Raw genomic sequence first — 7,292 nt, 5'->3', positions numbered from 1 at the left:
CGACAAGAATACACTAGCAAGTGTGTCAAAAGCCGCTTCAATCGGTTTTGCTAAAACAAGCAAGTCATATTCAATTTCGTGTGTTCTTTGATCATGCACCGCGCAACGAGTCGCCCTTTCGTGATAATGAATGCGCTTTACGATCGGAACTTTCACATTATTGGAAAAAAAGCATACGATCGTCTCGGGGCTTCTACTTTGCCTCTTTCAGTCTCAATACCGAATCTGATTTTGTCATTGTCTCTTACAAAAATATCAATGAAACAATTTCACCTGCCCGAGTTGTAATTACCATCCTATCATTTAACCTTTCAGCTCAATTTGAACTTGAACTTGTTCATGTTTAAAATATTCATGATATCAGCTGCCTTGGGTTTTAAATGATTTGCACATTCTGCACCTGCTGGAACTGTGTAATGTTCGACTAAAGAATACCGTGAAATGTTTTTGCATTACGCATGGAAAAGCAATACTACGACGTTTTAACGCTTTTCCACCCGTGATAAAAGTTCACAACAAAGTTTTCCTCGTGCACAAAATGCTTATATTGCCGCATTTGTTGTTTCACAGCTTGGTATTTATTTTGGGATGTTCTTTCCGGCCATGTCGTATTGACAACTTTTTAAAGGGAATTTTAAGAACGTCTCTCAGCCGTGTCAGCTTGGTGTAGTGTGGGTCTTGTACAGAGAGTTGCTGAGATTGGAGTAACAACAGGAAGAGAAAACGAGCGGGGGTGGAATTACATGCGCAAATCAATACAATGAAGGTTGCCATGCTATGAGAATTTTTGGCTGGTTGTATTTGGATGAAAGCACACTTGCCCCAAGAAAAAGCATGCAACCTTATGCCTTGCCTGTTTCCAGATAAGAAAAGCAGAAAAGGAGGTCCATGCTACTAATATACATTTCCCGCTCTGATTTCTCACGGGGAAGAGTTTGCGATCCGTGGTCATTCTCATGAAAAAGGTTAACTTCATCAAACTATAGAGTTAAGGGCTGAAAATCACGCAGAACTTCAAGGGTGGACAAAGCTGGGAAAATACAAATGACCTATTTGAGCTACTCTGTCTACAGGTACATTGTGCACTACATCGACTGCATGTTAATAACATAGAAGGTTTTTTCATTAATTAGTATATTAGTGATGTAACAAGAAATACAAGTGCGTACTGAAAACAGCTAGAAATGTCAGTTGGGCGAATTAATTAGTTTTATGAATGGTGTGACCGTAGGAGGATTTTTTTCTACTCTATGTGTACACAAATAGATGCTACAACGTTGATATCAGTATTTTTAACGCCATCGTTGAAATCTTTCCCCGAAGAGTTATCAAGGACAAGCCATATGGCGGAGCCGCATTTATTGCTCATCATCTCAATGGATTTTCTGCCCAAATTCCAGAGAAAAAACCAAAACCTCTGTCTGTGCGTTTTCTTGCTCATACTGTAAATCCAAATCTTTGTTTCCAAGAATGTAGGGAAAGGCAAACTCGTTACAATTATCAACTAAACACTTGCTCAGTTTAATCGAATTAAGGCTGAGTTGGCTCCCAATAATTCTTTACTTCAAATTTCGCGCCGGACTAGGATGCCAAAGAATTATGCACGAAGACGATATGAAGGAAGGACCAACAAAGGTGTAGTTGGGCATCTTACACTTATGACAAAATTCAGCTAATATTCAGCAGGCTTGAGGTTGTTAGATCTAGCTTTTGTTTCAATAGGGAAATTGGCTATTTCGCTTCATGAGTCGAATGCAGCTGTCATTGCTGCTAGTACCGTTATAGAAGATAGTAGTCACAGTCACGGACTAAAAACATAATACAAGCACAGGTTCTTCACAACAAGTGCCATATTGCTCTCGACCAAGTAGCAGAAAAGTCATCAGCATTAATCTGTAGAAGACTAAAGACTTCAAGACGGTGCAGTACTTTGAGATGCTTGTTAAGAATAAACTGTAATCTTTATTCCATAAGCATCCATTAATATTAAACAGATTACAAGAACTGCATGGATAAGAAATTGACTTTGACTGCCCAGAAGCAACATGTTCGCCCATTTTGAGAATTTTAGGTTAAACGAGTTTCATTTGCAAGCCGATTTAGATTGTTCAATAACAAGTTTCCAGAGATAGTTGCACAGCGATTAATTTGGGAGTACACTAGTAGATGCCTTTGTCATAGCTGTAAGTAGTACTGGGTAGTCTATCTTTACCGGACTCTCTCAAATATTTTCAAATAAGTTATGTCTCATCATAAATAGAAAAACCAAAAATACATATAATGACTATAAACACGATAGTTATATTGGAAATTTCTAGATGCTATGCATTTTATCACATAGTCTGATGATGTCAGTACTGATAAGTGAGTACACATGCAGGGGCAAAACTAGAACATTAATTGAGGGGGGGGGGAGAAAGTATACTCATATAAGCAGTTGTACCCAACTGATTTCTCTTAAAAGTAAATTAACTTTGAAGAGAATTCAGCAGGGCGTATCAACCCTACTGGATCAACCCTATTTGGAGGTCTGAAATGCCCATATTTCAGGCAAACAGCAAGCACAAACCAGGTCATTTCCTGTTGTTCAACTGCCTCCCTCTCAATAACCACAAAGAGTGCTCAAGTCAAAATAGTATGATAACATTTAAACAGAATTGCCACTGGCAGACAATAAAACCGGCACAATAAACTTTAATGAATGTTTTTTTCAATTGAAAAAAAATGTGCCACTACAAATAAACCCACAACTATAAGCACAAAGAAATATTGAATGTTGATTAACAATTCACCTTCTTTCCCAACAATTCTATAAATAGAAAACATATTTTAAGGTGAACCACAATGAAGAGAAATGAGTACACAAAACCCTGTATACTTAAACTACAAGACTTCCATACAAGCTTCTTAATAGAAATCACTGTCTCAGAAAATAGACATTAATTAAAAAAGGAAAATAAAACTTTTTGCATTGATCATTGTCAAGTAATATCAAGAGTCTATTAGGGCATTGTCAATTGTTTATTTGGACATTTTGTGTACAAGTGTGGTGATTTGGACTTTCAAGTAATGAAATTGAAAATACAACTGTTTCTGAACAGCTATTTCATTGTAAGTTGCATGAGAGTGTATGCAGTATATTTACCAGCAGCAATCTTAACTGTTATTGAGTAAAATCACCATAAAGGATCAACATGGCATAAGAGCCAATTCCTCAATTAGTTATGCAAGACCAAAGCTAGAAAATGTAACTTGAGGGAATTTGTATTCATAGATTCAGTTGTGCCCTACTGAGTTCTTTGGCTTTCAGAGGACTAAAGTTCTCAAAATTGAGACCCTCTTGAAATGACAGTGTAGAAAATCTAGACATATAGCTCTTACATGCAGAAACAAAAAGGAATAATCTTTCTGAAGTGCCTAGAAAATCTTTGGAAGGTTCACGTTTGGCCTTCAGGGGTGGATACAAGAGGAAAAAATTTCAATAAGTAAAATATTTACTGAGAAAAATACCATATGCACAAGTCCTGTCTCAAATGCCAATTTTGCATAAATTAACAAACATTCTTGGTAGAGTATGAATTTTCATATTTTGATTTTTTATAGAGAAAAACCCAAACAAGATGAAAAAACCAAGTAACTTTCTCAGATTCTTCATTATTTCAATGCTACGTATTGACATTTTTTGGTTGACATACGATTGACTACCGACCATATACTTCATAACATACCCCTTCCTCATCCAAAGCTTTCAGTTTTTCTGCCATATTTTGTCGTCTTTTATGCCTTTTATTTTCTTCAAGTTTCGTCAAGTTTTGAGGCAGAGCGCCGTGTCATTTACGTGTCGTCGCTTCTCTGCTTGAAAAATCACAGTTTTCGGAATTCTTGTATACTTGGATTACATTATTGCAGACAAACACGTTGTTGTTAAGTCCGAATCGAAACTTTCTAAGGGAAAAACCTTTCATGGCACGTTTAGGATCGAAATTGAAAACTCAGCTCTAAAAATAGTTTAGTACGTTCCACGTGGTCCTCGAGAAATAAAGTCTTGAAAAAATGACAGGGGGGGAAATGCACTTCACAAAATGTTTGTTCTCCGGCTACGAAAATAAATACATGAAACATATCAAAACATCACAGACGTTTGACGGTATAAAAGTTTTTTCATACAGATTAGACTGTTCGTTTCAAAAGCATTTTACTTTTTTACGTGCGATGAAAAATAAAAATTTGTATCATAATGATATTTTTTTCATTTGGATGCATTGCATTCATTGTATGTGATGAGAGAAGAAATTCTTCGCGACGTAGCCTCCCCCTGTCACACTATTTGTCACGCGGGCGGGAAAGGGGAAGTACACGTTATTTTTAGAGCTGTGTTTTGAATGGTTTTGAATGTCAATGCTAAATGTGAAATGAAAGGTTTTCCCTTTGTGTTAAAGTTAATCATTTAAATTTTTCGATTGGGACTTACCTACAAGGACCTATCTGCTATACTGCAATACATACAAGGACTGAGAAGCGTGACTTATCGAGCAAAGAAACGACAACTTTGCATTGGCGGCAAATTCGACTGAATGTTCGTGTACAAAATAGTCACATTAAAAACATAGCACTGCCTCCAAACTTGACGAAACTCGGGTGAAATCTTATTTTCTCATCAATGATCATGTACATGTACAAGAATCGGTGAATACTTTCAAGACTCGGCAATGAAAAGCATACAAGACGGCAAAATATGGTGAAGTAAGTGAAGCGTGTTTTGGACTTGAGGAAGGTATGTGAAATATACTATGTGCATAAAAAATGAATCCAACTTTAACGCACTGTGACTTGAAATTTATATAATGAATTTGAACAATTCATGCACTTTGGTAGACGTCAAGGGGTCTACGGAATAACGTCAAGGGGTCAACGGAATGCTGTAGCTTGAACTATCTTCTACCTCTAGTTTTATTTGCATTCCACACTCTGCACCCCACACAACATGGGCGTACGGGCTGGGGGCAGTGAACTCCATATATATATATCTGGAATGATAACGACAATACATTTTATAGATATAAAATTGAAGCCAAAGTCCTAGTCTCTTGCGCGGTTTGTACGTCAGTTCCAGTCCTTCAAAGTCGAATATTCACGCGGTTTGTACGTCAGTTTCATTCCCCTGAGTGCCAAACATACACGGCCAATATAAATTTGAATACAAATTGCGAAAAAATAAACATATAAACAACATCACGACAAACAACACACGAGGACAACTCTTCGCAAAGGTTATTTTTACAGCTGAAACTTTACTACAGTGAGTTCGTTGTAACTTACAACTTGTAACGAGGAAAAGCCAACTGAAAATTACACTGTATGCTAAAAACAATACAATAGAAAATATGACGAGAAAATATTCAAGCATAAACTTTCTTTCGTCGGAAGGTAAATTGTCAAACGGTGTCAGACAGTGTTTGTCTTTTTGTCATTTCAGTGGATTCAAAGATCTGTTTTTCCAAAAAAGAAACTTGAATATCCAGTTTCACAAAAAATATTGAGTCTATAACTCGCATTTTCACTTTTTACAGAGCGATTGTATTTTTCATCGATTTTTATTGTGCTTGAAATACTACATGGTTGTCATCTCGATATCAATAATTGAATATCCTTAAAGACTTTGCATGTTTGTAAATGTAGATCGTCAGGTCCTGAGAAGGACTGTTTTGTTGTTGTTGACTGACGTTTCGACAACCTTAGCGGTAGTCATCTTCTCTTTGATTCATTTGACTCTGAAAATGACTACTGCTAAGGTTGTCGAAAAGTCAGTCAACAACAACAAAAATCCTTCTAGAACGATGTAACCTCCTGGGTTCAAACCATTTACCTTAAACACTTTGATATGTTTTAAAGGAAAACTGCAGCGTAAGAGCAGATCGACTAAGTTCACCTCACCTTGCTTCTCAATTTATCACTTTGATTCACTTTCCGTGAACCTTTTCATTCCAAAATTTCGTTATTTTACGCTCTGATCAAGATCCGAACTCTACCATTACCAAGGGACAAATGATTAAAAAATTAAAATGAACACGCGAGACTAGAGCCTGACGTGTAATGACGAATGATGACGACAAATATTTTTTTGGCTTCAATTTTTGGCTTCGGTTATCATTCCAGTTATTCAAATGTCGAGTTCACTGGCTGGGGGAAGCACAGGGAACACAGCCCCCCCCCCCCAAAGTATGGAACAGATGAACAAGAAAGGAATTAATTGACATTTAAAATTCCTTGCGTTATGTGAAGTTTTTCCTTGCCTTAATTGAAACCTGTGCAGTTTCATATGAAAATATAATATTAATACGGCGTTAAACTTCCAAAGTTGATATTTATCTTGCTTTTTCATGATTATGCAGCATAAAACGAAATATTACAGGGTTTTGGGTAGTTAGCAGTATCTTTAAGGTACTTAGCATCTTTTAATACAAATTATTATTCACTATATGAGCATTTTCGGCTGTGATTGGTCAACTACCTGCAGATAATTCTCGATATCTGCAGGTTATGACGTCATACCTACAGATAATAGTTTCTACAAATATGAACGCCGGTTTTGAAAACAAATCAAACAACAGCGATGTTTGCCACAGTTTCTAAAAACGATGTGAAAGCTTTTAAAGGAGAAGGATGCGGAAAACACTAAAAAAGCGGCGAAGCTGGCTTTGAACACATTTACAACATATTTAAATGAGACGAAATTGAATAAACCGTCTAACAAAAACAAATTAGCGAAGGTTTGAAAAATGTTTTATATTGATATGTTTTGATAATACTTCAGTGAATAATAAAACCATAATGGAATTCGTTTTTCGCATGATATCAAGAATTATTCAGACCTAGGAAAAGGTTATCCGCCTCAGCTTCGTTTCGGCAGATAGCATTGACCTCAGTCTGAATAATTCTTGATGTCATGTTCAACCTCATTCAGTGATTGCTTATTATCATTTTTATTTCTTTGTTTACATGTCTTTCTATGCTACAGAACTACTAAAAAGTTTACTGATTGATTTGTATATTTGTTATTGTCTCAGATCTTTGAGAAAATCATTGACATTTTTTGGAATCCGATGACCGAAGATCATATTTTTCCTGACTTTCCATTATACATGAGTATGAATGGCCACACCAACCAATCCGGTTTGATTTTAAGTTAAGCTACTAGACGTTACTTGTGCTAAAACGGCCGGTATTCTAAGAAGATTTTATATTCCTCTTGCGCATTGAAAATACTATTCTTACCATCTACTCTGTTCCGA

General features: G+C 36.3%; 1 long non-coding RNA gene across 1 annotated transcript; it reads right to left on the bottom strand.

Moving 5' to 3' along the window:
* Positions 1-2,678: 2,678 nt before the first annotated feature.
* LOC124435011 lies at positions 2,679-3,991 on the bottom strand. Its single transcript, XR_006944969.1, has 2 exons — positions 3,729-3,991; positions 2,679-2,809 (listed from the first exon to the last, which is right to left on the bottom strand). It is a non-coding gene; the product is annotated as an uncharacterized LOC124435011 (long non-coding RNA).
* Between the last annotated feature and the right edge of the window lie 3,301 nt (positions 3,992-7,292).

The sequence above is a fragment of the Xenia sp. Carnegie-2017 genome, unplaced genomic scaffold (genome assembly GCF_021976095.1).
Source record: "Xenia sp. Carnegie-2017 unplaced genomic scaffold, XeniaSp_v1 HiC_scaffold_14, whole genome shotgun sequence".
NCBI lineage: Eukaryota > Metazoa > Cnidaria > Anthozoa > Malacalcyonacea > Xeniidae > Xenia > Xenia sp. Carnegie-2017.
Note: the sequence above shows the minus strand (reverse complement) of the source record. Positions and strands in the feature narration are given on the sequence as shown.